Below are 27968 nucleotides of genomic sequence, written 5' to 3'. Positions count from 1 at the left end.
AAAATCAGCCTATGCAATTAAATGCAAAATCAATGTAAACTGCCCGGAGGACAAACATATTAGGTATTAGCTTGTAGAGACAAATGCTTTTTCAGTCCTCCTGTGATTCAACCACTATTGGACATAGAAATTTAAGGCTTAATCTCTATTATCTCAATGTTCTAGTTGTAGGCAGAGTTAAAAGAAATAAAAGGATTATTTTTTTTCCTTCCCCAAACCAGTAAGATACATGTTGTATTAGAAATATTATACTGGCTTCTGGGTATTTTTAGGCTATGATGGATACGAAATTCTGCAGTACAATAAAAGAAAATTTGTCTTTTGCCCTTGGGTTATATTTAAGCTTTCATTAAGTTCTTATCTACCATAAGGTTGGAATGGGAGAGCATTTATAGCATTGCCATCAGTTTGTTGAAATACAGTACAAGCTACTCTAATAAATGTACACAGAGATGACTTTTGAATTTTGTACTAAAGGAGAATTGTCCTCTGTGGAAGGAAGGTTATGGGTAGCATCTGAGCAGATGCTTGTGGAGGCTACCTGTGGGGAAGAAGCTATAGCCCTCAGTGTTCTCGCTAGCCAGTGGTATGACCTTGGAAGATGGTGCAGTCATTTCTGGCCTTCATTTGTGCTACAATGAAGACATGAAAGAGATGGGTGAGATTTTCGCCTTTCTTGCTTTTGAGGGGCCTTGGAATCATTGCCCAATACACAAATCCGTACTTCAGCCAGTCCCACACATTTGTCACTGTGAGACAAATTAATTTAGATGTTATTGAGAGTACTGAATACACATGTATTTAAAAGCATACTGAATGCAAAGTAGTTTTTAGGCACTGTCTTAGTCAACAGATGCAGAAAAGAACAATTACCAATATGTGGAGGGCCAACACACACTTCTGTGTTTGTGTATAGTTCTGTTTTGTTTATAAATTAAAAATTGACACTTGTATTCGAAAAGAAAAGGAGGCACTAGACTAATTGATCTCCAAGGTCTTTGACATCTATGACATCCAATAATTTTTTGAAGTATGCTGACTGCACTTTAGTTTCTCATACTGAAACCTCAGATAATTACTAAGGATGTAATAAAACAGCTTAAAGGAGCATAATTCACAGTGGATATGGAAGATTCAGCCAAACTGAAGTGTGGAGAGCTCTTATCAGGACAGGAGTCAGGCTCTGTCCTGTTCACCTCTGTATTCCTGGCACCGTTCACGTACCTACAGGTAGCAGTGTAGCAGGTACCCATTCAATATTTGTTGCTGAATGCATGTCTTGGAATAAGACCTGGTTAAGAGTACTAATTATGATTTTGGCTAAACTTACTTTTTAAAATCTTGCTTTAAGAAAACCAGTTACAGATTGGACCAATTAGGAAATGCATAAATTAGATGTAACCATTTGCTTTAGAAAAGATTATTGGACTTGAACAAAATTGCAATTGAAATTGCTTTAAATTACTTAAATAATTTAAGAACTTTAAAAGTGTAACTCTATTTACAGATGATCAATTTATATGTAAGTTTTTGGTTAAAGAAAAAAAAGATTATGGAAACTAGGCAACCCTGGTATATAATAAGGCATAGTAACCATTTAAAAATTTCCAGCCAGGCGCGGTGGCTCATGCCTGTAATCCCAGCACTTTGGGAGGCCGAGGCGGGTGGATCACGAGGTCAAGAGATCGAGACCATCCTGGTCAACATGGTGAAACCCCGTCTCTACTAAAAATACAAAAAATTAGCTGGGCACGGTGGTGCGTGCCTGTAATCCCAGCTACTCAGGAGGCTGAGGCAGGAGAATTGTCTGAACCCAGGAGGCGGAGGTTGTGGTGAGCCGAGATCATGCCATTGCACTCCAGCCTGGGTGGAATGCTCTGGAGAGCAAAACTCCGTCTTAAAAAAAAAAAAAAAATTCCTTCTAGGAAATGCTACTGACTGTAATGATTAACATTTGAAGACTTTATAATGTGAAGAAATGTATGTGATTGGTTATTGTAAATTGTTGCTGAATATTATTGTTAGATATTTCTGTTGTTATTATCTAGAAGGAATTCCATTGTGTTTATCAGTTTTTTGAGGTCCCAAAATCTATTTTTTCTAGTAAGTTCTTATTTGATGGTGTCCTCATCTGGTAGAGAGTCAAAGATCGGGGTTTGGCATTTAGGTTTTCATGAGGTTTCTATATATTCGTTCTTTATGATAAGCAGTCTTTTCCAGTGTGCTGGGGTTGAATGACATGTAAAGGAGATGTACTCCTGATGAGCTCTGTTCCTCCTCTCTTTTCTGTTCTACTTCTATTCAGTTATGAAAAAGAGAAAATGAATGACACTAAGTCACAGTGTGTAGGCTTTTGTTTCCAAAGCTCTTTAAGAACGGCTATTTTGTAAATTATACTGAAGTGTACTAATCTAGATGTTAATTCTTTTTCAAGTCAGCTTTGGTTTCCCCTTGAATTGGCACTGTACTCTTTTTCTGACACCCAGCATAGAATTTGTATTTTCTCTTCTGATATGCAATATCTGCTTTCACTCATTTCACACTTTGGCTTCTTTGCATGGTGGCTATCTTTTCCTATGCATAGAAGGCCCCCAGTTTAGAAACACTTGACTTGCTGGGAAGGTGGCTGTCACGGAACATGCTCGCCCCCTTAGGAACCCTTTCAAACCCCTGCAGGTGCTGTCACTGCTAGAAACCCTCTTTCTCTATTTATCTCCTTCGGGAGGTGCCTAGCTCACCAGATGCCTCTGGAACCCACTTACACCCCAGGACATTTCCTCCCCATCACTTTCAGGGTCTGAAAGCTTTCAAGCGCATGAGGTTGCAAGGCAGAATGGTAAGATTCCTTGTGCTGTTAATTCACTCTGCTCTAGTTTAGAAAGGGTATCTGAGCTAACTTGGAGACAACCAGATGATTTTCAATTTAATTTAAATGAAAAAAAAATTATGGTTCAAGTGTCAGATTGATAAGTTAACATTAAAAGTCATTTGCATGTTCAGGGCTTATGTATATTTTATTTCTCACATTAGATTTTGAGTCTCAAGGGGCAAAGACTGTGCCTACAGTGATTTTTGTTTGTATCTTCAAAAATGAAATTGGCTTTTTGAGTATCAATATATTCCTTCCCCATGATAAGTAGAAAAAAGAATTTACACTTTAATTTGATGTGAAACGGCGTCCTTTTTCTTTAACCTATTTTTGCCAGTGTAATGTTGCAAATTAGTTGCTTCTCACCCATTAAGCCTAATTAATCAAGGTAGTATTTAATTTTCTCTGACTTACTGTCTGGTTTAATATTTTCACCAAGCAGCCTAGTTACTGAAGGGTCATCTTTCCATTTGACAAATCAAGTATATCTATTGAGGAGCTTGTCTGTGTAAATTTCACATTCACTCCCTCTTTGGGGGAAGGAAAAAAATGAGGAGGGAGACAGTAAAAAACTGAGAATCTGAATCTGTAGTGTGTGGTTTGCCTGTCCTTTATAATATAGCTATAATTTCCCTGTCCCTGGACTCCCATCATGAAAGTTTGGTCAGCCTGATTTTTTATTTTGTTTTCTTTTTTCTTTTCATTTTTTTTTTCTTTTGAATTTCTGAGCCTATGAAGTTTGGAGCAGAGGTGAGTATGTATGTCAGTAGAACATGATGACGAGTGATATTGCCACAGTATTTTTAATATAACAGTATTCTATCAAAGGAATACAAATTTGGCTTTTGAAGTATAGGAAGAAGGATTTTTATTTTCATCTTAACTCAGTGTAACAAAAAGCTTGGTTGAAGACCGTCCCAGGAGTAAAAACCCAGTGTATCTAACTAGTGTCATTTCGGGACGGCAGAATGCCAGTGGAGTTCAGCCCCTGCGGTTTGTTTGTGCTGGCATGCCGTCATGTATAGAGGGCATTTTAAAGTGTTCTGGCATAAGAGAGGAAGAAGATGCTTTGAGTACTTTAACCTGGTTACTGCCCCTGTTAGAACATGTGCTTTTGCTTTCTTTACGCAGAGTTGTTGTGTTTGCATCTTCGTCCCTCATCATGGCATGGGGAGAACCGCTTTATGCTTTATCATGCTTCTCTTCACACAGATGCACAGCCCTTTGTGTGCTTTGCATAAAACTTGTCTTTCATCCTGCCTTTTGTATCTTTCTCAAAGAAATTGATCTCATAAAGAATGCTATCAAATTCATCAACTGGTAGAAGGTAGCATTTCAAAGTATAAGTAAAAGACATAAAAAGGATGCAATCGTAAGCTTGACTGTCTCAACAGAGCTGTGTAGCAGAAAATATTAAATTTGGCCTGTCTGCCATTCAGTCACTCTGGGCATAACTAGCCAAAGAATTTCACAATGTGGATAACCTCCAGCCCTCTGACTGTATGCAAAGTAGGAGGCCTGAATGAGAGCATTGTGTTATAAAACCTTAAACTGGAGCAAGACTAAAAAGCCCAGTCTCTTTGGTTATTTTGGACATTCAAATGCGGTCTAAGAGAAAAGAACTCATTATGACTCAGTTCCGTTAATTAGACGTAAATTACCATCTTTTGTCTGATAGAAAAGAAGGTAAAGGGAACTCTGCAAGACCAGAGGATACAGAAATTCTAATGAGATGAGCGCATAGGCTGGAAACTGAGTGAAAACAAGAAGCCATTCAACTAGAGGCAAGCCCCTAGTGTGTCTTGTGTGTGAGCAAAAAGCAAAAACATACATATGTAATTGTCCAGATTCATATACTATTTAGAACCATGGTCAGCGTCCCCAAAGAGCTCACAGGGTTCTGATTTTTGACAGGATGTGATGCTGACCCACACAGAAGGAGTCTTTTCCTGGGTACACTCTGAAGATTTTTGTTAGGTACACAGCCTTCCTCAGTGGGAAACCACATAGGCCTCTAGTGTGATTGAATGATAAATAAATGGACCTTTTACTTAAAAACAATGAAGGCTTAATAAATAAAGGAAATTAACAAAGTTTGACCAGAAGGTTTAAGGAATTATACAATAGTAGAGGAAATATTTAAGCATAACAATAACTGAAGAACTATAGAGTTCTAATGCTGAAAAGGACTATCCAGTAGTTATAAAACTGAAAAGCTACTTCATTAGGACAAGAAAATAGTATAATAACCTCGTTAATCCCTTCTTTAGAACAGTATAAACACATTTTCTTAATTGTATCAATTTCTCAATTGCAAACCAGGTTGTTCCAGAGTGAATTTAGCTGTATTGTTGCTGCCTGCTAGAAGGTTGAAGTTCTCCCTTGTGTTAGGCGAAAATTAACATGGTCTCAAAGGTCTTGTATTCTGGTCACTAAATGTCATTCCTTTTTAAAACATGTTTATAATACAGTGGTGAGCATGATGCCAGATGGATAACATTTTTATTCTCTTTTAGAGAAGATGGGTACAGTGGAAGTTACCACTGTACTTCCACTGTATGAAGTGGATGAGGTTGAAGGAACTGGTCAAAGAGAAAGAATGGTCATTTAGTTGCCCCATAACCTGGGTCCTATGGCATTGACTATCATATGTTTAGTTCACATGACTTAAATACTAATTTTGTAGGAAATTATAATATTGCAGGTAATTAATCATTTGATTCATTCAGCACATTAAGTACTTATTAAGTCCCAAACACAGTGTTATGCACTAGGGATTCAAGGATTACTATGACTGTAGGACTGAGAACAGGAATATAGAGTATGGGACCAGATTGAGAAGAAAGTTGAAGATTTTCCCCAGAAGTGTGACTTTGAGATGCTTATGGACATGACAGTGTCAGTCAGTACCAAGTAGGTATTTAAACATGATTTTCTGAAGATGGAGGTTAAGAGTTGGCTGGAAGGTCCAGATGTAGCAGTCACCAGTGGGGAGTTGTTTGTTGATCCTATGTGGTAATGGTTGCAGTCATACAAGGTGAATGACAAGAGTCATGATATGGGGATGATGCCTTGGACTTAAGATTTGAGAGGCAAGATGGAAATTAGGATACTGAGGTGGAAAGTCATGCATGTGCAGAGGAACAGGGTGGAACAGGTAGAAAGCAGTGCTTGCAGTGCTGTCCTTGCTAGGTAGGGAAGTGTCTATTCTCAGTATGTTTGAGTTTAGGGAGATAGAATGTATGTTTGTGTAAGTGTAAGAGAAAGAGCGAGAAAGAGACTGCTAAGTAGAGCTGAGAACACTAAGATAAGGTTGTGGCTGGGGAAGGCATAACCATTTTTTAAGTTCATGGCTGTGTACAAGGGAAGTTTTAAGAGAAAAATTGAAAAAAAAAAAAAAAGAAAAGAAGGGACTGAGGATGATAATCTATTTCTCTAGAGGAAGTCAGGGTCAAGAACTCGATTGGGAAGTAAGTCTCCAACAGGAGGAGTTCCTCCCTCTGTAGTCATGGATTAGGGATGGGTGTGGCTGTCTATACATATAGCATATTTTAGATAGAAGAGTAGAGTAGGGGGTTCAGCTATGACTAGGGATGTGGGCCTTCATCTTTTCAGGAGAGCAGGAGATAAATCACCAGTGAGTTTGTCCAGAGACTGTGGCCATCTAGAATAGTGTCTGAGGGAACTGAGGAAGAACTGTACCAAGGACAGCTAAAAAAATACATTGTTGCTGGTTACCAGATTAGAACTCTAGTCATGGATTGGAGGAGAAGCACAGGACAATTTTTCCTCCAGAAGCTTTCAGCTTCCTGCATCTGAATGAGAGATGGTGCTTTGCTGTATTTATCCCAATTTTAGGGTTTCATTGGGTGGATGAGGTTGAAGGAACTGGTCAAAGAGAAAGAAACGGTTATTTAGCTGCCCCGTAAGTTAGTAAGAGCAGGTATTTAGCTGCCCCATAAACTTGTAAGAGCAGGCTGGGACTTTGATATTTTATGGGTGTGTGTGTGTGTGTGTGTGTGTGTGTGTGTTTCCTTTTTTTCATTTTGCTCTGCATGTTACTTCCAAGTACTATTCCTTTTCTTTGAAACAGTCTTAAAACTAGCTTTCTTTTGCTATGTGACATGGAGAAACCAAGTAAAGAGGGAGATTCTCTGGCTGCTTTTCAGGAGCTTGACCACAGAAGAAGACAAAAAAGCAACTCCTGAAATGTTGGTGACTTTTAACTATTCTTATTATTTTGTACTGTTTTGTATTGTATCTTCTCATAAAAACAAAACAGCAAAGAAAGAATAACATGAAATAAGGAAATCCCTTCCCTGTTGTGTTAGAGTTCAGAGACATTTTTGCAGACTCTGCCCTGTTGGATTTTATCCTCAGCATTGCTTGAGAGTTCTCAAGCAAAATAAAAGTGATAGGCACTGCCTGAGTGATTATTTCTAAAAGCGCAGAGGCTAATAGGTATATGGAGAATTAAACAAATCAGATTCATGTATGCCAGCTCCTATCACCGAGTATCGTATTATTGGGGTTTGTTCATTTGAATTTGCCAGACAGAACTCTACATGGCTGATTTGCTTATTGGCTGCCCAGGACAGATTCAGATTATATGTGAACTAAGTTAGGCACAGCTCTCTAAACCTGGCAAAATTGCTCTCCACTGAGCTCAGCAAGAGATAGAACTCGCTAAACTAAAATACTTACCCTCCCTCCCTCATGTGAAAATATGACTGTGAGGAGTTGCTCACAAGCCACCATAATGTTTTTTGAAAATACTGGATGTAGGACAGTGATTATTAGCCCTGTCTGGTGCTAACTAGTCCTATTTCTATTTGCCTCAGCAGACAAACATGAATTGAGTCAACTATAGTATGCACATTATGTTTTAAATGAACCTTAAATCCATCATACCTTTTATGATCGAGAAAGTATATTTACATTAATCTTAAGTAAGATATGGGGAACTAGTATACTAAATCTTGGCCTGAATATAAATAAGAAAAATCTGGATGCTAGTACTTAGCAAGTAACTAGCTTTGTGACCTTAAAGAAGTCACATACCTCTGAGATCTTAGTTTCCTTTCCTTATTCATAAAATGATCTTTAAGGTCTTTTTCAAATTTTAATAATTTTTTTTTTTTTTTTTTGAGACAGAGTTTCGCTCTTGTTACCCAGGCGGGAGTGCAATGGCGCGATCTCAGCTCACCGCAACCTCCACCTCCTGGGTTCAGGCAATTCTCCCGCCTCAGCCTCCTGAGTAGCTGGGATTACAGGCACGTGCCACCATGCCCAGCTAATTTTTTGTATTTTTAGTAGAGACGGGGTTTCACCATGTTGACCAGGATGGTCTCGATCTCTTGACCTCATGATCCACCCACCTCGGCCTCCCACAGTGCTGGGATTACAGGCGTGACTGGTACTTGAAAGATATTTAAAACAATTTTTTTTCTTGATGTTTTCTCCTCAGTCCAATGTGGTCCAGGTTTTTCCTTGTGCAACAGTGCTGTGATAGTCTGTAGCTATCCATGTTTCTATTGGATCAAAGCCTTTTCATTTTCTTCTTAGTTCTGTTTACCAAGTGATTTTTGGCTATTTGTCTGTTAATTAGTATCTTCAGCATAAGGTGGACTGGGACAATAAAATGCAAAATTCAGGTAGAGCACTACTGCGGTCTTGGTCTGATGCTGAAAATGAGTTTCTTGGGGGATATTATCTTTAGATACTTAATTAGATTATCTGTGTCTGCAGTAGCTAATTGAAAGAACAGCTCTGCAACCAGATCAACAGCAACAAGCATGTTTTACCTGGCCTCTTCGCTAGGAAGCCCATAGGCAAGAAATTGAGTATCAACATTCTTTTGTGCTCAGTTGGCATCAACTGTTACTTGCTTTTAGGATGATCAAAAGGTATTTTTAAACTCTGCTACTTTAATTCACTGTAAAGAACAACAAACCCTAACCCTGTGGTTACAGATGAGGGTGGGAAAGAACCTTCTAGTTGGTGCAATCCAGCCTTCCACCAGTGCTGAAATACTTTTCTTAAGAGATTATATTACCTCTTGTCTTTGGGTATTGACAGCATTTTCCCGTGTCTCCTAAATAATGCATTTTTTGAAAGTATATTTTCATTATATTCAAGAAACCAAAGTTCAAGTTCAATTATGGCAGCAACTGTTTAAGGAACAGTTGTGTGATCATAAAACAACATGTATAATGTACCATTTTGTGGTCTAATATAAAATAGGATTAATGAGATGATAAGAATTGCTTTCTGAATCTTTGAGCAATTTGTAGAAAAAATGTAAATTAATTTTTGGATGGGGTGCCTATTAAAATATCTGATGTGGCAGAAATACCAAGAACTTGATCTACTTTTGTTAGGCTGGCTAAACTTTGTTATGATGTCTCTAGTGAAGAAACGTAACCATGCCTATAAGTATTATGTTGCTTGTTATATGTTTATTTATTTAGAGTCTTGCTCTGTCAGCCAGGCTGAAGTGCAGTTGCATGATCATAGCTCACAGCAGCCCCGGTCTCTGGGGCTCAAGTGATCCTTCCAACTCAGCCTCCAGAGTAACTGGGAATATAAGTGTAAGCCGTTACACGCAGCTAATTGTTTATTTTCTTTTTTTATTAATTTTTTTAAAGAAACAAGAGTCTCCCTATGTTTCCCAGGATGGTCTCTAACTCCTGGGCTCCAAAACAGTCCTACTGCCTCTGCTTCCCAAAATGGTGGGAGTACAGGCTGTTGTCAATTTAAACACTTTTCACAAATCCTTAATTGACTGTGATTCTTATAACAAGAAAATATTATTAGATCAGTTATTTTATCACAAAAAGATTCTCAGTAGTTTATAGCAAGATTTTACAAGGCTATGAGCTTAAGCTTGTACTTGATTATGTGACTTGAAGAGCTGACACTGAAAAAGGATGGTATTCAGAAGATGACAAGGAAGAAAATGCTACACTTTTTCCTTCCTTGCTGGCTTATGTTGTATCATTTGATCAGATGAAATACCCTGTTCTAAAATTGTAACCTTTGACAAGCATTGTTGACATATATTTTATTATCTTAATGCTAACTTATATATGAAGTTCACCAGCCTCTGAGCCAACCATTAAACCATTGTCAACTTATGATAATGCTGCAGCATAAGAAAGAGTCAGTTTTATAAATGTAGTATCATTGTTGTTCAGGGAAGTCTTATGGACAGTCCTGAAGCCAGATGACATTTTCTCCATTAAGCAATGTTACACATAAGTGAAATAATACAATTATGTGTTTGATTTATATATGGCAAAAATTTACTTTTGTTGGATGTCTAAGAAATAGATTTATAATATCATGACTTGCTAAATATTTTCAGATAAAATATTCCTACTAGCTTGTAAAAACTTTTTTTTTAATTGCATTTTAGGTTTAGGGTACATGTGCAGAACATGTAAGATAGTTGCATAGGTACACACGTGGCAGTGTGATTTGCTGCCTTCCTCCCCTTCACCCTCATCTGGCATTTCTCCCCATGCTATCCCTCCCCAGCTCCCGGCCCCGCTGTCCCTCCCCTATTCCCCCCAATAGACCCCAGTGTGTAGTACTCCCCTCCCTGTGTCCATGTGTTCTCATTGTTCATCACCCACCTATGAGTGAGAACATGCGGTATTTCATTTTCTGTTCTTGTGTCAATTTGCTGAGAATGATGTTCTCCAGATTCATCCATGTCCCTACAAAGGACGTGAACTCATCGTTTTTGATTGCTGCATAATATTCCATGGTGTATATGTGCCACATTTTCCCTGATAGAATTTGACTGTGAACCCATCTGGACCTGGGCTTTTTTTGTGTGGTAGGCTCTTAATTGCTGCCTCGACTTCAGACCTTGTTATTGGTCTATTTGTAGTTTCTGCTTCCTCCTGGTTTAGGCTTGGGAGGACACAAGTGTCCAGGAATTTATCCATTTCTTCAGGTTTACTAGTTTATGTGCATAGAGTTGTTTGTAATATTCTCTAATGATGGTTTGAATTTCTGTGGAATCTGTGATGATTTCCCCTTTACCATTTTTTATTGCATCTATTTGGTTATTCTCTCTTTTATTTTTTATCAGTCTGGCTAGTGGTCTATTTTGTTGATCTTTTCTAAAAACCAGCTCTTGGATTTATTGATTTTTTGAAGGGTTTTTCATGTCTCTATCTCCTTCAGTTCTGCTCTGATCTTAGTTATTTCTTGTCTTCTGCTAGGTTTTGAGTTTTTTTCATCTTGCTCCTCCAGCTCTTTCAGTTTTGACGATGGGGTGTCAATTTTGGATCTCTCCACTCTTCTCATGTGGGCACTTATTGCTATATATTTTCCTCTAGAGACTGCTTTAAATGTGCCCCAGTGATTCTGGTATGTTGTGTCTTCGTTCTCATCGGTTTCGAAGAACTTCTTTATTTCTGCCTTCATTTCATTGTTTATCCAGTCAACATTCAAGAGCCAGTTGTTCAGTTTCCATGAAGCTGTGCAGTTCTGAGTTAGTTTCTGAATTCTGAGTTCTCACTTGATTGCACTATAGTGTGAGAGACTGTTTGTTATGATTTCAGTTGTTTTGCATTTGCTGAGTAGTGCTTTACTTCCATTTATGTGGTCAGTTTTGGAGTAGGTGTGATGTGGTGCTGAGAAGAATGTATATTCTGTGGATTTGGGGTGGAGAGTTCTGTAAATGTCTATCAGGTTTGCTTGTTCCAGGTCTGAGTTCAAGTCCTGGATATCCTTGTTAATTTTCTATCTGGTTGATTTGTCTAATATTGACAGTGGAGTGTTAAAATCTCCCACTATTATTCTGTGGGAATCTAAGTCTCTTTGTAAGTCATTAAGACCTTGCCTTATATATCTGGGTGCTCCTGTATTGGGTCCATATATATTAGGATCATTAGCTCTTCTTGTTGTATCGATCCTTTGACCATTAAGTAAAGTCCTTCTTTGTCTCTTTGGATCTTTGTTGCTTTAAAATCTATTTTATTAGAGATGAGAATTGCAACTCCCGCTTTTTTTTGCTCTCCATTTGCTTGGTAAATCTTCCTCCATCCCTTTATTTTGAGCCTTTGTGTATCCTTGCATGTGAGATGGGTTTCCTGGATTCAGCACACCGATGGGTTTTGGCTTTTTATCCAATTTTCCAGTCTTTGTCTTTTGATTGGTGCATTTAGCTCATTTACATTTCGGGTTAATATTGTTATATGTGAATTTGATACTGCCATTTTGATGCTAGCTGGCTGTTTTGCCTGTTAGTTAATGCAGATTCTTCATTTTGTTGATGCTCTTTAGCATTTGGTATGCTTTTGGAATGGCTGGTACTGGTTGTTCCTTTCTATGTGTAGTGCCTCTTTCAGGAGCTCTTGTAAGGCAGGCCTGGTGGTGACAAAATCTCTGAGTACTTGCTTGTTCGCAGAGGATTTTATTTTTCCTTCAGTTATGAAGCTCAGTTTGGCTGGATATGAAATTCTGGGTTGAAAGTTATTTTCTTTAAGGATGTTGAATATTGACCCCCACATTCTTCTGTCTTGTAGGGTTTTTGCCAAGAGATCTGCTGTGAGTCTGATGGGCTTCCCTTTGTGGGTGACCCGACCTGTCTCTCTGGCTGCCCTTAGCATTTCCTTCTTCATTTCAACCCTGGTGAATCTGACGATTATGTGCCTTGGGGTTGCTCTTCTTGAGGAATATCTTTGTGGTGTTCTCTGTATTTCCTGCATTTGAGTGTTGGCCTAGGTGGGGGAAATTTTCCTGGATAATATCCTGAAGAGTATTTTCCAGCTTGGATTTATTCTCTTCATCACATTCAGGTACACCTATCAAACGTAGATTAGGTCTCTTCACATAGTCCCACATTTCTTGGAGACTTTGTTCATTCCTTTTGGCGCTTTTTTCCTCTAATCTTGCCTTCTCATTCTACTTCATTGAGTTGATCTTCGACCTCTGATATCCTTTCTTCTGCTTGGTCAGTTCGGCTGTTGAGACTTGTGCATGCTTCACGAAGTTCTCGTGTTGTGTTTTTCAGTTCCATCAGTTTACTCATATTCCTCTCTAAGTTGTCCATTCTTGTTATCATTTCCTCAAATCTTTTTCCAAGGTTCTTAGTTTATTTGCATTGAGTTAGAACGTGTTCTTTTAGCTCACGGAAGTTTCTCATTACCCACCTTCTGAAGTCTGATTCTGTCATTTCATCACACTCATTCTCCGTCCAGCTTTGTTCCCTTGCTGGTGAAGGGTTGTGGTCCCTTGTAGTAGGCAAGGTGTTCCAGTTTTGGGTGTTTTTCTCCTTTTTGCGCTGGTTTCTTCCCATCTTTGTGGATTTGTCCACCTGTCATCTGAGTAGTTGCTGACTTTCCGATTGGGTCTCTGAGTGGATGTCCAGATTGTTGATGATGAAGTATTTCTGTTTCTTAGTTTTCCTTCTAATGGTCTAGCTTCTCTGCTTTAGGACTGCTGAGGTCCACCCCAGGCCCTGCTTGCCTGGGGAACACCTGTAGCAGCTGCGGAACAGTAAGGGTTGCTACCAGTTTCTCCTTCTGCTATCTTTGTCCCAGAATGATGCCCGCCAAATGTCAGTCTGATCAGTCCTTTGTGAGGTGACTCTGGATATACGGGGGTCAGAGAGCTGCTTGAAGAGACAGTCTGTACTTTATAGGAGCTCAAGTGCAGAGCTGTGAGCTCTGTTGTTCATTCAGGGCTGCTAGGCAGGTACGTTTAAGTCTGCTGCAGCAGAACTCATAAAGCCCCTTTTTTTCCTCAGGTGCTCTGTCCCGGGGAGTTAGGGCTTTATTTATGAGTGTCTGTTGCACTGTGCCCACCAAGGAGGCAGTCTAGTCACTGCCTGCTTCCAGAGATTATACTGAACTGCTCTGGGCTCCGCCCTGTTGCCGTGTGTAATTCCCTGGAGTCCTGTTTATGTGGGTATGGTTAGAACTGCCGTGGCAATGGTGGCCCACCTCTGTAATGGCAGACTCTCTCTGTTATGGCGGGTTGCCTTGGCAACGGCAGGCTATGTCAGCAATGGCAAAGTACCTCCGTAGGAGTGGGGTGCCTGGGTAATGGCGGACGCCCCTCCCCCACTGAGCTGCACCGTCCTGGGTTCAGCTGTGCTTGCCGTGAAACTCTCAACCCCGAGCTTTTCCAATTGCTGTTTTGTTTGTTTTTGTGGGGGTGGGACCTGCGAGCCTGATCCCCTGGCTCCCTGCCTCAGATTTTTTTTTTTTTAAGTTTAAGGGTTGACTCTCTCCCCGGTGTTCAAGTCGCCTGCTGAAAGGGCGCTGGGATCTGTGTGATTTCTCGTGCGGCGACCCACCGCACCGGCTGCAACAACATTACTGCCCGCGACTCTCCTGGCCTGGCTTACTGTTTAAGTCCCGTTTAATCAGATGAATGTGCTAATCTGCCTTCCCAAATCTCAAATTGCTGGTTTAACAGGGCAACCAGACCAGTGTATTTTGTACGGAGTGCCGCTGTGCTGCGTCGCCAGCTCAAACAGCCGCGCCGGCCCAAACAGCCATGCTGGCGGCCCGTGGGGCTCCTATACCTGGGAATCTCCTGGTCTGTGGGCAATAAAGATCTGTCTGAAAATGCAGCATCCACTCACCCTCTGTGCTTTCAGTGGGAGCTGCTGTCTTGAGTTGCTCCTATAGCGCCATCTTCTCCTCCCCCCCGCAAAAGACTTTTAAAGTAGTCTGTTTGTAGGAGAGTTTCTTAAAATTTTAAACATTTTCTGAAAGTTGCTCTTACTATCTAGTTATCAGTTATTTGCTTTTTTAAAACTGGATTTTCTCAGGCTTTCCAGGATAAATGAATTAATGGACATTTACTTTGATTGGTACTTTAGGAAATGCTTCAGTGTATATGATGGGATCTGCCCTAAATGGTATGAAGAACAGCTAGGGAGAATCACCAACATAAGTAAACAGTTTCAAAAGGCAGTACTTAATATGCTAAACTGTTAAGAGTTAAAGGAATTTAGAAAAGGAGAGCTTATCCCAACCTCGATGAATGAATAGCATCTTGGAATGGATCTTGAATGATGAGACTATGTGTAACTAATTGCTGTTGTGTACAGGAAGTCATGCAAGGTCCTTTGCTTATGATTGAGCCTAAGAGCAGCCTCTTCTGAGATGAGGAAGCCAAGGCTAAGAGTTTAGTCATTTCTCTTGATCCCATAGCTGGCTGCTCAGTGGGCTGCTTGCTTCTGGGCAGAGAAGACTTGAAAGATGGAAGGAAAGGTGCTGACTTAGGCACGACTGTGCTTTCTAGTAGTTAATAGGTGCTCTAAGTTTATAGAAAATCTGTACATTACAGGAACTCTCGTGTAAGCAGAGGCATGGGCCTTTTTCAGTTTCGTTAAATATTTTCTTTGTATTACAAGCCATTCACAAGATTGTATCTGAAGGTGGAATATTACTGAGGATCCACAGTGCTCAGTGATATTAGGTGATTGAGTGAAGGAGTATTGCATCTTTCCTGGTTTACTATATAATACTTAAATTAGGTTGGTCATTTGTTTAAATTTTAGCAAAAGCATGATTTAACAAATAAACTGTAAATACTATACAAACAAAATAAATTTAAACTCTTAAGATTTATGGTAATTTATTTCAACATTTTTTGATAATCAAAGGTTTCAGGGTTTTTTAAAGTATTTCTTTTTCCTCTGTTGTCTTATGCTTTGTTAATTTTTGAAAGACCTAGTTATAAAATTTGGGTGGTGTCATCTTACAGCCTCAAAATTTAGAAAGCAAGGCAGCTTTAGAGCAGAAACCCCTTGAAAATGTAAACTTGCATTTTAACATAATTTCCGTGGAATTTTAATTTCTTTTTGAATGGGAATAGAGGTTCTTTTAAGTTGCCTTATTAAATAGGAAGTGGAAACAGATTTCTAAATTTTAGTGTTGTTCGTAGTTTTCAGATCATTTCTGTGAGGCCTCAGGCTTGTGTTGGATTTCAGACAGTGACCTTCCTCTTTATTGCTTATTCTCTCTGGCCGTAAAGCCAGTGTCATTTTAGTTTTTGCTTTGCCCTTGGGGTCTTGTCTTTCCTCCACCTTCAGGTAAATTAATTACTGGCACATTCCTGTTTCTCTTTTGAATATCAGCCCTGTGTCCTCTTCCTGAGGAACCCCTCATTAGTCACTGAAAGCTCCTCAGGATCTCTGGATCATACTCCAGTAATGCTATTCTGGAGACTTTCAATTCATGTGTTAAATGTAAGAAGACATTTTTCTGGACTCATGTTTTCCCTTACTAAAATTATATTTTTCTGCATTAAAAAAATTGTTCATAAAATAATGGGCCAGTTCTAAAAAAAACAGTTAAGTCCCTATGATCACATGGCACATGCTTTCTGAGGGGAACTGGAATATACCTTTAAAAGCAGTGACCCACTATGCGCCAGAACACAGTTTCCATCAAAAGGCATTATTTGACAATGCAGATCCACGGTTTCAGGACAAGTGTTCTGCTTAGCAGGGCTCTCCCCTTCTCAGGGACTTGTCATCTTGCCTCTGATTTGATAGCAGAACTGGAATTGAGAATTTTTACTCTTTTTTTTTTTTTTGAGATGGAGTTTTGCTGTTGTTACCCAGACTAGAGTGCAATGGCACGATCTCGGCTCACCGCAACCTCCGCCTTCTGGGTTCAAGCAATTCTCCTGCCTCAGCCTCCCGAGTAGCTGGGACTACAGGTGCGCACCACCATGCCCAACTAATTTTTGTATTTTTAGTAGAGACGGGGTTTCACCATGTTGACCAGGATGGTCTCGATCTCTTGACTTCGTGATCCACCCGCCTCGGCCTCCCAAAGTGCTGGGATTATAGGCGTGAGCCACCGTGCCCAGCCGAGAATCTTTAATCTTTAAACCATTAACCGTGACATCCATTTTTGCTTTGCCTTACTTTTATTTTAAAATAAATTTATCCTGCAAAGGAAAAAATATTCAGTGGGTTTGTGATACAAAACTGTGACCTCTTGAAAATTTGCACTTAGCTATAGAATAACCAGTAATTGGAGAGACCCCAGTACAGCTGAATGTATATTCTGTTTATAGACAGGACTCAGACCCACACAGGATTGAAAGTCATATAAACTTTACACTGTGCTCTACTGTAAATTATTACTTTCTGCATGTATTACGTTCTAAGAATTAATGGAGAAATTTTAAAAAGCAATAGAAAAAATGTTTAGAGAGCAAGGGCTTTTGAAATCTGAAGGGAGGATGAGATAAAAACACTTAGTCACATTCATGGATCATGATGAGGGGAATTATTTTTTGCCACAGGTTATCTTGAGAAATGATGCTAAGCATAGGTTGGAATTGTAGACAATTTAGATAACTAAATGTTGGATGATTTTACTATTTTATTGAGCAAATATTTGTTGAGGATTTACTAAGTTGCTAGGTACAGAGTTTAGTAAGAAACATTCCTGAAGACTAAAGGAACCAAACAAGATAAGCAAATAATGACAGTTCAAGGTAGGCTCTACTCTGATTAGTGTGTGGAGGAATGAGATTATTAATGTTCAGAGGAAAAGTCCCTTTCTAAGTTATCACAAATGTGATTGTTCAATCAAATGTGAAATAAGCATGCTCACAGTGGAAGAGTGAGCAACACACTTTGTCTACATAAATGATTGGGGTTAAACTGCTGGGGGAAGAGTATAGAAAACTCTTACTGTGTGGACATGTTTTGTTAGGGTCTTAAAAGGTAAGTAGAAGTTTTTCAGCTAAAGAAGGGTATTGCAGGCCCAAAAAAATTAAGTGTGCAAATGCATAGGTGCTTGGAGGAGCACTGTATTGGAAGGGAAAATGTAGTATAGCTGGAATATCAAATGTGAGGGAGGCGAGGCTGGCAGGGAGACAAGGTCAGAAAGGGCCAACACTGCCACTCTAAGGAGTTGGTACTTTGTCTCGAAGTCAGAAATAGCATCGTTGCCCTACATTGCCTCAGTATCCCAATAAGTCACCAACTATGGTCTCTGCTGCCTTAATCCATCCTTAGTTCTTCCCCAACACTCTACCTTTCCCATTGCTCAAGTTCAGATATCCTATTATTTTTTTCAAGACATTGTGGTTAATGAATCTCCATTTTCATTTATATGTGTACATCACTACTTTGCTTATATATATTAAATCAGTATAGTGTTTGTCCAGTTCCAAGAGGTCAGCAGCTGATCAGGGTTCTCTCAGTGCTAGAGAATTCTTTCAGTTAACCTAGAGAGTTCTGAGACACAGAATGTATCTTGAGAAGCATATTCTAAAATTTTGAGTTTGAAGTTTGTTTTCATCTCAAGCAGAAATGGCAAAGGAATGTAATCCGTCCTGCATGAAGAACATTTTACAAATAGTCAGAATATGTTCTGTGGGAGGGATATCTTCTGATACAAAGTTTATGTCCAACTTTGATGTTGATAAAGCTGTGGTAATAACAGGTTCTTGCAATAGCCACAGATTTGATTTGGTATCTAGAATTTTGCAAAGCTTCCATTTTAATGGAAGAAGAATAAATGTTGATGATCACTTTTCCACTTTTCCTTTTCTTTTTCTTTCTTTAATTTTTTTGTTGAGACAGGGTCTCACTCTGTTGCCCAGGCTGGAGTGCAGTGGCACAATCTCAGCTCACTGCATCCTATACATCCCCAGTTCAAGTAATTCGCAGAGGTTGCAGTGAGCTGAGATTGTGCCTCAGCCTCCCGAGTAGCTGGGACTATAGGCACATGCCACCACACCTGGCTAATTTTTGTATTTTTGGTAGAGACGGGTTTCACCGTGTTGGCCAGGCTGGTCTCAAACTCCTGATCTCAAGTAATCGGTCTGTCTTGGCCTCCCAAAATGTTGAGATTACAGACGTAAGCCACCATGCCCAGCCCTCACTGTTCCTTTTCTCTGGGAATAGGATAAATATTTTGTGATTTGTTTTTATTTTTTGTGCTTAGCCTTCGATTTTGGATGACTTCTAGAGTTAAAAATTATGACATTTCTGGGATTTCAAAACACACTGACTGATGCCTTGATCTAATATATGCAGGATGTTTGGATGTTCTTGTACTGATGATTTTTCTTATTAAAGGATTCCTTTCAGTCTTATTTTAATTTCTGATCTGTTAACATCTTCCTTTGTAAATGTTCATGTTGCTCATTTAGGAGATTCTGTAAATCTTTGATGTAATTCATTCTCTGACTGTTAGCTCCAAAGATTATGATTTCTGCTTATAAACTTCTGATTATAAACTTTTGATTGTAAACAAGCCGAATAGTATGCCATTACTCACTAGTTGGCTTTTACCAGTTTTAGTAGGCTTAAAATAGCAAGCAGCGTGGCCAGTATTCCAGAAACAGTAACTATTTAAAATAGGAAAGGCAAAATTAACATTTATTACCAATTTGGCTATTTGTTGAAAACTGTTTAGTACCCACTTTTCTTTCCCTTCGTACTAAAGTAGAAGATGAATAGGTGCTTCCATAGTTGGTGACGACGGATGATTAAGATAATTACGCTACTGATAAAGGCAAATTTTTTTTCAAGGGCAAGTGACAGCTACTATAGAGTACTTCCTAGGCATTGTAGCATTAATTTTCACACTCTTTTGCTTTTCCATCTATCACAAATTTGCAGAGTTATTTTATTTGGTTATAATTTTGTGAGAGATCTGAAAAATTACTCCACACATTTTCTGAAAACAGTGTTTCTCAAGCTTGATAAATGAAAAGGGCCTCTTTTAGTTAGGATTTAAATTATATTATGATAAACAGGTAAAATATAAAACTCGTTAAATCTTTATTGTAGTATATGTCTCATATAGTTTTAAAACCAAAATAATTTTAAACACACACAAAAACCTAAAGACCCAGCTGGGCATGGTGGCTTATACATGTATTCCTAGCACTTTGGGAGGCTGACGCAGGCAGACACTTGAAGTCAGGAGTTCAAAATCAGCCTGGCCAACATGTTAAAATCCATCTCTACAGAATATACAAAACCAAACAAAAACTAAAGACCCATTAAAACTGGAATTAGGGAGTTAATTTAATGTTGTGGATAGTAATGTTTTATTGAAAATAACATTGCACAGTTATGCTGGAGGTTTCAGACATTTGCATGTTTCATGACAGCTGAGTTTCCTCGCTGCTTTCCTTACTCAAACTAGCTGAGACCTTCATACAGAATGGAATGGCCTCATTTGATCTTTGCTTGAGAAGTATCATCCACATATTAAGCTCACCTTTACATGACTACTTTGTACCTCCTTGTTCATGTAAATACAAGTGGTTATTAAGTATTCTTGTTAACTTCAAAGATTATTACTTGAATAAAAACCAAAAATTAATTTAAAAATTCTTGCAGAGAATTTGTAGTCTCTCAGAATTTTGGGGGCAGGCAGATCTTCCTACTTCCCACCACCTCCGACATGCTAATGAAATTAATGCAATGTAAATAACAAGATATTGAATGGCTCTTTGTATGCATTATCTCATGGAGTCTTGCAGCAACTCCAGGAGCAGCATTGTCTGGTTAACCCTATTTTGCAGATAAGGTCAGTGGACCTTGGACATACTAAGTAAATGCCTCCTAAAGTCACATGGGTAGTAGAAAATCAAACAGATTTTGAACCCAGATGCTTTCACTCCAGAGCCTGTAACACCCCTAGTAGAAGCCTGATTACTTTGTCAGTTCAATAAATGTGTTTAACATACCTGTGTACCAGGTACCAGTCCAAATGCTTCTCATATATTATCATCTTTACAAGAATCTCAGAGTAGATTCTATGATCTGCCTTTAGTAGGCTAAGAGGGCTCAAGGTCACCCTTTTAGTAACACTTTCCCCCACCTTAAGAGATGTAAAAATGTAAATACTCATTGTAAGAGACAGTTTTAAAAGCAGAATTTAAAATAGTGTCTTTATTTTCTGTATCTTCAGGGCTTGATTTACAATTTTAAAGAAAAAATCAACTAAGAGATTCTATCTTTATATTGATTTTTAAAAATAAAAACTCAAAAAATGTCATTAGAATATGAGCCTGTTAAGCTTTTTAAAGGCCCTCATTATATGTGAACGTCAACAATAGATAACGAAATAAATACCTTGTGAAATGAACTTTTCTACGTTGAAAACATGTTGGGTCAGTAAATTTTTTGGCAAATTTATCAATGTAGTAAATATTTAATTTGCTAATAGGGCTGTTTGGAAGAATATTTGTTTATATTAGAGAACTGAAAGAAATGTAATCCAAATTACAGGGATGATGATTCTCATTGGTATTCTGGCAGTGTCCTCTGTATTATATATATCTATAAAATGATTATATTTTGAAAAAAAAATTCTGTGCCACCATCTGTGTAATTTATGTGACATTATTGACAATTGATATACTGACAGCCAAGACAGTAATAAGGACTGTAGCTGAGTGTGTATGTGTGAGTACATATGTGTGTATATAGAGCTGCACATATACATAAAGGCTTGTGTGTAACCTATGACTCCTAGGGTTTATATACCTTTGAACATTGATGGATTTTTATTTTGAATATATGTTGTTACTCTTATGTTCAAATACTGCTTTGCATAAAGCAGAAATTATTGCCTTGTGTATAAACAACTATTAAGATTATTTTGTTGATTACTTTTGTTTGAAGAATAATGCATTAGAATAGTAAGTACATCATAAAGCTTAGAAAGTCTTCCTGTGCTTTGTGTAAAAGTTGTACGGAAAATTGTTGGTTGGTTTGTTTTTAGTCTCTTATTTGGACATACATTCTAACCTAGTTTATTATTCAAAACTCTTAATTGGTTACTTGCTACATTGTAGAGGAAAACAGTGTTTAACAAGTGTTTAACAGAATCCGTGACCTGATGGAACTAGTGGGAGAGATGGTTAACAAGTGCATGATCACAGATGGTAGTAAGGAAAAGGACAGAGAAGAACTGTGCCAGGTGGAGTCTTCTGGCTTGAGTAGGCCTCTGTAGAGGGGGATGGGAAGCACTGAGGAGGAAAGACAGAGCCACATGAGTACAGGCACTCCAATGCAAGACAAACACGGCACTGCTTAGAAGCTGAAAGGCATGCGGTGTGGCGGTCACATAAGGCTAGTGTTGGGAGAGGTAGGTGATTAGCCTGGACAGGCAAAGGGCTCTTTATAGCATGTAAAGAAAAGTCAGCCAAGCCACCTAGGAACACACCCATACTCAAGAGAGAGGTAGAAGAAAGAGACTGATAAGGAAGAAGCACAAAAATGGGAGAGGAGAAGGAGAGAATGAGAACCTGAGAGCTTGGAACTGGGTGCATGAGGAGAGGGAGTCTCAAGGCGGAGAGAATAAGTGATTCGCCCTCAGATGTTGCTGTGTTTTGACAAGAAATCTATAGAATCATTGACTTTAGCAATTAGGCTTAAGCGGTCACTGGTGACCTTATCAAGAGCAATGTCATTATCTCTATTGTAACTTGAGTCCTAGGATCTTAGAAGAGTAATTGTATCATTAAAAGTCTCATAAACCTAGTCATTTTTTCTAATGGAACTATCCTAGGCATATTATTGCCACCTTTAGGGTTAATAGTGTAATCCCTAAGTGTGAAAAGAAACCAAACTGGGGCTAGAAGGAAGCATGAAGTGGGAGAAAGCATTACTCAAGCCACTGCAAGGAATTGGATAGTGGACATGGGCTCATCTAGAATACTTAAGTGACAGTATTTATCTTAAGTAGCTTCGAAACAAAATTACTGGGTTGCTGATTAAGAAAATGCATGCCAGCTTGTCCAAATGCCAGTGGCTTGTTAATTATTTAGCAATAAAGTAGGTTTAATTCTTTCCCTGCTTTCTGGCTAATGGGGAGATAAGAAATGGAGGAAGGGAGTGAAGGTCAGACTTGGGCAGACCTGGGAAGGTAGAGGTCGGTCTCCTGTCCTCAGTGCTCTGATGATGGTGTGACAGTTGTATTGACAAAGTATCCCTCCCACCAGCCTTCTCTACTCCCTGCATTCACTCCCACTTTTCCTGCTTGACTTCCTGCTTCATCTCCAAGGAGCAGAGAGTGACCTTCTGACTAGTACACACCTGCTTTTTTGCTCAGCAGCACTTTTTTAGTCTGTCCCTTTAGGAACCACCACATACATACTTTCCCAACTTTTTCTCTTACTAAAAAGAAGCAGAAAAAGAGAGAGAGAGGGAGGGAGCAAAAATTGGCAGAAAACGCTGAAAGAAAATGAGTTTGACAGATTTGTTCAGTTCTGGATGCCTGTCTTCCTGTTTCTTAAATCTGTCAGAAAAGTTCAGACCCTGCCCCCACAATGAATAAAACCCCCAAGGCCACTGACTGAAAAGAGGGGAGATACACATCATTTTCTCCCCAAATTATCAGAGGGAGATCCATGCAGGCAGAACCAAGACCCAAATCATTATCTCCAAATTACTGGCACAAAATCATATCAATGCTTGGGGCTTTAAAATGGGTGGGTTAATGTGGAGGAGGAAAAAATAATTGAAAAACAGAATGTCTCCTGAATAATAAATAAGTAAAATCAAGTTGTAATCTAATCCGAATCCTACCACTGCCCGTGATTCATGGTGTGACATGGCGTGCTGTTTACCATTGCCTGACCTACGGCCTGACTATGTGTTTGTCTCTCCTACATTTATCTTGAGATGTTTAACTGCTTGTTTATACGTTGTTGTCTCCAGTTACACCATGAATTCTGTGAGGGCTGGGAGTGGGCGTACTGCACTGCCTCACAGTGCCCAGCTCACAGTAGGTATTATAGAAGGCTTTATCGTCTGGTCTAGTGAGGTGTCCAGCCCTGGAATGGAAAACAGGCTAGCTATATTCTCTTCTCAGATGCGCTAGCTGGGCAGTTTGCTCAGCATCCTGTCCCTGTCCCCTTTTGTGTTGGTTGATTATAGTGTCATGCTGTAGGAGACAACCTGGTGCCATGGAATTAGAGGATCTGACTTGGAATCAGTGACACCCCAGGGCAAATCCCCTCTGCTCTTTAGCAAGTATTTTCCCAAGCCTTATAGCTAAAACAGGGATAATTATACCCATCTCATAGGGTTGTACTACAGTTCAGATGGGATAATAACTATGAAAGCACTTTACAAATTATAAAAGTGGAGTAAGATGGAATAACACTAGCTGAAAATACTATACTTTCTATGCAGCTTTTACACTTGGCAAACCGTATATAGACAGGGTAATATATCTATAAGTTTAGCATAAGTTTCCTACAGAATTCCAGCTCTTTTCTAAGCCATGTTCCCAAATCACATTCCGATCTTCACCCTATCTGTGATTCTATGAAGATTGGATTAATGTCTGGTTGGTTGCCGTGTTTACTATCTGTTGATGATTTGCCTTTGCCTACTAGGGTTCTTGCGGATGTCCATATACTGGAAGCCTTAAAATGGACTTTCACGTTATCACATTATTTTGGTGAGGGCGTGTGGCAGGAGCTACTTACATTACATTTTGTTTTTTTTTTTTTTTTTGAGATTGAGTCTTGCTCTGTTGCCAGGTTCACTGCAGCCTCCGCCTACCGAGTTCAAGCAGTTCTCCTCCCTCAGCCTCCCAGGTAGCTGAGACTACAGGTGTGCCTGGCCACACCTGGTTAATTTTTGTATTTTTAGTAGAGACAGGGTTTTACCATGTTTGCCAGGATGGTCTTGATCTCCTGACCTCGTGACCTGCCTACCTTGGCCTTCCAAAGTGCTGGGATTACAGGTGTGAGCCACTGTGCCCTGCCTGTATTACATTTTTATAGCATTCCCAGGAAAATGGTTTCTTGATGAGAGTTTCTGATGGGGTAGAAAGTTAGACAACCAGTTTCCAAGATGCCTCCAGAAAAGTTGCAATGTCAGTACTGAATGCAGCTCAGGGTCATTGTGGTGGTTACTCTGTCTCCCACATAAAATATGATAGATGCCTTTTAATGTGTCTTGTATTCTGGGGGCAGCTAATTCTCTCAGTGTGTGCTCATAACATAGGAATCAAACAAGTCTGGGAGAGCCCAGGGACTGCCTCCTGATAATATACAAATGAGATAATAAATGTTGTCCTTTATTTTTAATATCTGAGGGAGGAATGTTTACGGTAATCTACCTGAAAAAGGTATCCTGGAAAGCAGTGTTAAGGTGAGTTGGTTGTCACCAAGTCTGTTGGTTCAGGGTACTTGAAAGTTGGAATGAAAGAAAAGATGGGATTACTGTTACAGAAAGACTTCAAAATGAAGAGGGTAGTTCCTTGGGAAGTTAGAAATTTGTCATCCATTGAGTCAGAGTGATACGTCAGGTTCAGAATAAAATTGATTATTTTATCCACTTACAGAATAATCATATATACCTTTTCAGATTTTTGCCTCAAACAAATTTTGAAGAAGCATGTCAAATTCTAGATAAACAAATCAAGGAAAAGTTGGCATTACAATGTGATCATATTTCCAAAATTTTAAATGCTGACTCTTAAAGATATGTGCAAAACTTTGTACATAAGTTGTGAAATACTGTGCATCTCTACCGTGTCAAGTTTACTATAGTTTTAAAAGTGGTTAAAGTGAATTAATTTTCATGGTGATTCCACTTCATATGGTAAACAGATATACCTTTAATTTAATGTTTAGTCTGGAATTAAGGGAGAACTCTAGGAGTATGCCCCCTATGGAATATGTGACAATATTGTGTTTTTCTCTTTTCCAAAAATAACAAAAGTGAAAGAATAAAGATGATTTATTATGTGGTAGAGAATGACTTGTCCTTTCTCCATGTAATCTAAGATTTTTATGTTATTAAATAGATTGAAGATTGAACAGCTTTTCAAATGCACAGCCCCTATCAGGTTGTATCTAAATAAATAGCATGGGATCTAGTTTCCCATGGTTGAGTTACTTCTTGACTGTAAATCTTCAGTAAGAAGGCATTTCTTGTCAACCTTCTTAAAACCAAGTGTACTCTTAAATCTGATAGTACTGCATGATGGTCGCTAATGTTATTATTTTCATGTGTGAACATCAAGTGTCGATAGTCAAGTGTCAGTCGTCTCGAACAAGGCTCAGTGAAGCTATTTTGGTGATACTGTTAACACATCTTCCACTTTCTTTTTTTTTTGAGACAGAGTTCCGCTCTCATTACCCAGGCTGGAGTGCAATGGCGCGATCTCGGCTCACCGCAACCTCCGCCTCCTGGGTTCAGGCAATTCTCCTGCCTCAGCCTCCTGAGTAGCTGGGATTACAGGCACGTGCCACCATGCCCAGCTAATTCTTTGTATTTTTAGTAGAGACAGGGTTTCACCATGTTGACCGTGACGGTCTCAATCTCTTGACCTCGTGATCCACTTGCCTTGGCCTCCTAAAGTGCTGGGATTACAGGCTTGAGCCACCGCGCCCGGCCATCTTCCACTTTCAGTACAGAATATCTGCATTGTAAGCTGTATGAGTAAATTCAGTAAGTTTTGTACTAATTAGGAACATTTATTCGTGTATTCCATCTCAGAATATTCAAAGTGGTGTTGATAGACCTGAGTGTGTGTGTGTGTGTGTTTGTTAATTTAGCCTTTGAGCTTTAGCAGTGCATACTGACAAGTTCTTAGGTTTAGACTTTTGTCACCTTTGTATTTATAGATAGCCATTGTTCATGCTAATAATGTTGAGAACTTACAGCTAGCAGCTCTGGTATTTTTATTTCTTCTTTTACTCTTCACTTTCCAAGTCTGAAAAGCTGTTTGAAATGGTTGGGAATTGGAATTTTTCTCTTTGCTCCTTCACATTTACTCCCTGCCCCAGAAGGCTGATTTGCATGGACTCAGCAGTGGGATCCTCCCTTGCCATCCATTTCTGAAAGGATTTGCCAGTGAGAGCCTTGGCAGAGATTGGAGGGAGAGAGGAGGTGAAAATCAGAATGTTCATTATTCTGTTCTCCTTACTGTGGTGTGGTTTTACACTGGTGTCACTATACTACATTTGGAGTTTTATTCAGCTTTATTTTGATAATTCTTTACATTGCATTTTGAGCATCAATTTCTAAATAGTTAAAACTTTACACTCAGAAATAGTCTCGTCTCATTTTAACTAGACAATTTAGCATTATAGAAATGAGAAAATTTGAGGCCCACATAAAATGATAAACCTTACTTAAGAATATTAAAACTTGAGCCTAAGGGACATTCAGTACTTTTGACCATAATCTTGAACAAAAGTAAATTATTTTACTTTGAGGAGAGATTGCTTTATATGCCTTTCTTGGATGAATATTTTTAGTCAACGAAGTAAAACAAAATAAGAGATACTGTTTTAAAAAAATTAATCAATTGGAAACAACCCAAATACCCATCAACTAATGAATGGATACATAAAATGTGGTATATCCATCTAATTGGATATTATTCAGCCATAAACAGGAATGAAATACTGATATATGCACTACATGGGTGAAACTTGAAAACATTTTGCTAAGTGAAAAAAGCTAATCAGAAAGGACCACATATTGTATGATTCCATTTGTATGAAATGTTTAGATGAGGTAAATCTTATAGAGACAGAAAGTAGATTAGTAGTTGCGTAAGGTTGGGTGGTAGGGGATTGGGATTGGGGAAAAGGGTGAGTGGAATGGGAGATAATGGCTGTGAGGTGCAGGGTTTCTTTTTGGGTAAAGACAACATTCTAAAACTGGTTGTGATGATAGATGTACAGCTGTGAATATACTAAAAGCCATTGAATTATATACTTTAAATGAGGGAATTGTATATGTGAATTATATGAATAAAGCTGTTAAATCGTTAGTGACACTAGAAAATAAAAAGTAGACCAGGTGCCATGGCTCATGCCTGTAATCCCAGCACTTTGGAAGGCTGAGGCGGGCAAATCACCTGAGGTCAGGAGTTTGCGACCATGCTGACCAACATGGAGAAACCTTGTCTCTACTCAAAAAATACAAAAATTAGCTGGGCATGGTGGCACATGCCTGTAATCCCAGCTACTCAGGAGGCTGAGGCAGGAGAATTGCTTGAACTTGGGAGGTGGAGGTTGTGGTGAGCTGAGATCTTGCCATTGCACTCTAGCCTGGGCAGCAAGAGCGAAACTGTCTCAAAAAAAAAAAAAGAAAATTAAA

General features: G+C 39.0%; 1 protein-coding gene across 2 annotated transcripts in view; it reads left to right on the top strand.

The window, feature by feature from the left end:
• CDH2 (cadherin 2) overlaps positions 1-27968 on the top strand; it is a 236558-nt gene that overhangs the window by 94426 nt on the left and 114164 nt on the right. The window contains exon 1 of one of the 2 annotated variants that reach the window (XM_008979647.5): positions 2654-2836. The exons of the other annotated variant lie outside the window; for it this stretch is intronic. The gene's annotated coding sequence lies outside the window, so the exon portion shown is untranslated. Of the gene's footprint in view, positions 1-2653; positions 2837-27968 lie in introns of those variants that run through there. 2 annotated transcript variants of the gene reach the window in all.

Source organism: Callithrix jacchus, chromosome 13 (assembly GCF_049354715.1).
Source record: "Callithrix jacchus isolate 240 chromosome 13, calJac240_pri, whole genome shotgun sequence".
NCBI lineage: Eukaryota > Metazoa > Chordata > Mammalia > Primates > Cebidae > Callithrix > Callithrix jacchus.
This window is presented reverse-complemented; position numbering and strand designations above follow the sequence as displayed.